General features: G+C 38.0%; 1 non-coding gene across 1 annotated transcript; it reads right to left on the bottom strand.

Annotated features, from left to right (window-relative positions):
- Window positions 1–802: 802 nt before the first annotated feature.
- LOC130045613 (U2 spliceosomal RNA) lies at window positions 803–986 on the bottom strand. Its single transcript, XR_008795589.1, has one exon. It is a non-coding gene; the product is annotated as a U2 spliceosomal RNA (small nuclear RNA).
- Window positions 987–4235: the final 3249 nt, after the last annotated feature.

Raw genomic sequence — 4235 nt, 5'->3', positions numbered from 1 at the left:
CATATATTTCCCCCCTCTATTTAGATTTTCAATGTTACTGCTTTCCTCCATTAACATAGAAAAATTGGTTAGCTTTTTCTGTCTTATGGAAGTGCCATATTCACATCTAGTCATTTGCAAAAATCTTTCATTGAAAGGCTGGGCAAAGTGGGCAAAAATGTTTCAGTTCTTTGGGAAAGTATACAATACAAATGTCACTCAATGAATGACCGAAAGGTTTAGAAAAACAACTTTAAATTGTCCAATAAATGTACAAGCAATTCAGCCTGGTGTGAAAGTCAGGAATTAGCACCTCAAATGGATGAATTTGAGTTCCATCTTCTCCCCCTTTCTCTGCCCACTGTCTGTCAAAGGTGCTAATGAGCAGTGAAATGGTCAAACGTAGGTAGTGACAGAAGAGAAAGTGGGGTGATCACCCTCCAAGCAAATGAGGCTGTTCCAAATGTGCATTTCCTTTTCTCTTGCTTCAGACTCAGAAACTTTTCTTATTCTCAGGCCAGACAGGTTTGAGAAGTTTCCTGAGATCTCTGCAGGCCTCATCCTTTGTTACCTCAGAGCACTGTAACAGCTCAGAGCAAGGCTGCCTATTGCAGCCTCCCATCTGAATTCATAGGGCAAAGAAACAACCAGTTCCTTCTGAAACCAATGACCCTGGACATCTTTAAGTGTATAAGATTTGATGGAGTCGCTTATTCAGCCAGGCACTGAGATCATGTTTTAGCAACATATTAATGAGTTAACAGATTTTACTATCAAGCGGAAGGAAGTCATTTTTTTTACCCTGGAATTCTGTTTTTTTTTTCTTTTTTATACCTTTATATTGGTATTGCAATACTAGGTGGATACATGAAGTAGATGAAGCAAGCTCCTAGTCTAACTCCCAGCTCCAAAAATCTATTTAATATATTGTCCTCAGATAGAGGACATATCAGATATTAAACTGATAAGAACAGATACTGCACTTGATCTTCACCAAAAGAAGCAATGACCTGGGATTCTTGAGAAGAAATCTTTCCATCTGCTTTTTTTTTTAAATCGTGACACACACCCCACTTTCTGTGAATTATTCTTCTAGAGAGAGAGATATAACAATTGCATTAGTTCTCAAGAATCTAGAACAAAGCAGAGGTCCATGGCCCAGAAAAGGTATTTATAGCTTCTGCCAAAAAAGTGTTGACATAAAGACATAAAGCACTTCTGGATAATTTCCAAAGATGCATATTGTATTAGGCATAGGGTCAGTTAGAATAGAGTTATTACTACATGGGAGAGTTTATTATTCTGGTCTGGAGAGGTCAGAAAATCTTAAGCCAAATAATAATATTTTAGATTTGTTCCAAGTTGATGTTATACCAGTATGAATTTTTTACACATATAAAATTTCTTAGTTTTGTCATATTCTACATTATTTAAAACATTATGCCATGTTTTAGACAAAAGACTCTATCATTAATTTGCAAATGATACAATTAGAAACATATTAGAAAAGAAAGACTCAGTCATGGCATGACTTATAATTAATTTCAGATTAGCTTAATTCATATTTTAGTAGAAAATGAAGTTTTAGAGGATAAACACTTTGTAAAGATTTTTGAATAAAATCTGTGGCATAGATGTGTGTGTGAGAGATGCATGTGTATGTACACGTGTTTGTGTGTAAAAACTCTTCCTCCTTCCACCAATAATGTATTTCTTTTATCTCATTTTATTACTCTATAAAATGGGGTAATAGTTGCTGATATATTTAAGACATACTTGGCCAGTAGTGTAAACATTATAATACTGAAGATTTTATGTCTCAGAGGTAACTGGATAGTGAATAATAATCAAAGCATCAGCCCAGTATAAGAAAAATAATATTGTGTGGACTTCATACTGCATGATTTTATTAAATCTAGACTTCTTGTCTCCATGGCAAGTGGATCCCCAAAGCCCAGAAAGCAGAAATGTTAGTCTTGCTTCTGAAAATAAAGTTAACAATATCTAAAAAACATACCATTTAATCCAGTGCCATAGTTCTGTGGAAGAGTTGAGTTGTGGGGCGTTGGGGGAGAAAAGTCTGTTTACTTTAAAATGTGCTATCCATCTTCCTCAAGTCCAGAAATTATTTCCTACACAATTAAAATAGCAATGCACCTGAACTGATATTCCTACTAAACTGTCCTGAAAGTGGTTTCTAGACAGTGCAATGAAGGGCCCAAGGAGGAGAGTGAATCTCTCTCCTACAAAGAGAGCATGGCTGAGCTTCAACTCATTTTCTTTATGACTTTTCCCAGTGATCTCAGAGAAAAAAAATCCACAACTACCTTGCCCTAAAATATTCACCCCAATACCATAGGAGATAAGATAAGGTGATGATAATGTTTCCTGACCTCTCTGTTAACTCTTAGCAGTTAAAATTCTGTTTCTATAACAGGAATTCTAATTTACTCTTCACATCACAGATGCAAACGCGGTAGATATTAAAAGAGTGAGGATTACCCCAATGCCCTGCATTGCAGGCTTCCTTTGAAGGCTCCAGGGGATAGAAAGGCATTTAGCTGTTTCCTTTTCTTTTCCTCTAGAGGCATCTGGCAAAGTCAGGTGGAGCACATTCCACACACTCCTGTTTATTACGTGCTCTCTTCCTGCACTGCTTTCTTACTCTTCCCATTACTCCAGCTTTCCTGGCCTTCTCAACATCTTTATCCAGAAGGAAACATTATGTTTGTTTCTGGAATTTCCATCAGAATCAAGAAGAGAAGGAACAGACTCATGTTAAAAATATTCCCTGAAAACTAGTGTCTATGATCGCACGCGCGAGCACACACACACACACACACACACACACACACACACACACACGCGCGCGCGTTTAGCAGCCATAGCTGCCTGCCTGTTCCCACATATACACTCTGGCTTAAGACAGCCAATGTCATAAAAACCTTCTTTTGCTCCAGAGTATAATTCATGTCTCTGTCCCCTAGATATAAATCACATTTTCCTCTTTCCAGAAGACAAGTAACTTGTCTTTCAAGAATATCATAACAAGGAAAATAGGAGTTTGGTTTAAATGAGAGAAAAACACTTGCTAATCTTATCTAAGTTTCAATAGTTGTTCTAAGTGAACACATAAAGTGGATCATTAAGACAGTGATTGGAAGTTCTGTTAGAGTTTGCAGATAATTTGTATGGTATCTCAGTCTACCTGTGGGAAGGGAGAAGGGAGCTTCTATTTCCTCGGTGAGCTGTGAGGAAAATTACACTTAGTGGGTCAAGATCCAGGGACAAAAGACCAAGAGCAGTGTAGACCTTTCCTGGTCCTTAAAACTGTGCACTCTTCATTCTCTCCAGCAACCTGTCCTATAATCCTCCCCATCCACTGTCATCCCCTGTTCCCTCCCTGCCTGATCTGAAGCAGGGTATCCCAAGGGTCTAGAGCAAGAGGGGAAAAAGTGGGTGTGCTCCTTCAACAGCACTGTAGAACAGTCCTTCCTATTTTTTTCATCGTTTCTCACAGTTTTATTTCCCTATTAATATTCCTGAGAGCAGGGAGACGTTCTAGATGTTCCAGCCCTCACCATGAAAAAAATTAGATACTTTCTTTTCTCTATTGGAAACATAATTTATTTGGATTATTATGATGATCATTTCAAGTTAAAAATGCATCCCCAAGGTTAATTTATATTATGTGTTATATATTAACCCAAGAACATGTGGTGAAAAGCACTAAAGTCTAGTTCTATTCCTAGAAAAAAAACTATTGCTTTCAATTTTTGTTTACTCTCCTAGAAATAGTCTTCAAGTCTGCACATTTATTATGTCAGAGGTTATGTACATATGGAATTTATGAGGCTTTCCTTTAGAGAACTGTAGTGTTGGGAAGTGGAGATCACCTGGTTGTGACTGTTAAGGAAAGTCCAAAGTAGGATAGTCCAGGGCTGGCTGGACACACTGTCCTGGGTCTATGTCCTCTTAGGAATAAACTATAATACATATAATACACACTCAGCTCCCGGAAGCTGACATCTTATCATCTCATTCCTACTTTTGACAAACTGGCAAGCTACTGAATGTAACCTGCCCACATGGCAGAGTCTGGCAAACTCCCCGTGGCGTACCCAATATGCCAAATACCAGTAACAATGAAGGGTCTCATTCTCCTAACTCTGAAAGAACCTTGAATATGGCACTTTTTTAAAAAAAAAATCTCAGGGCTAGGATGAAGGAGACGTTACTGGGGCCTGCTCGAGGCA

The sequence above is a fragment of the Sorex fumeus genome, unplaced genomic scaffold (genome assembly GCF_029834395.1).
Source record: "Sorex fumeus unplaced genomic scaffold, SorFum_2.1 ptg000128l, whole genome shotgun sequence".
NCBI classification, from domain to species: domain Eukaryota; kingdom Metazoa; phylum Chordata; class Mammalia; order Eulipotyphla; family Soricidae; genus Sorex; species Sorex fumeus.
The sequence above is the reverse complement of the archived record's forward strand: the minus strand, read 5'-3'. Positions and strand labels throughout refer to the sequence as shown.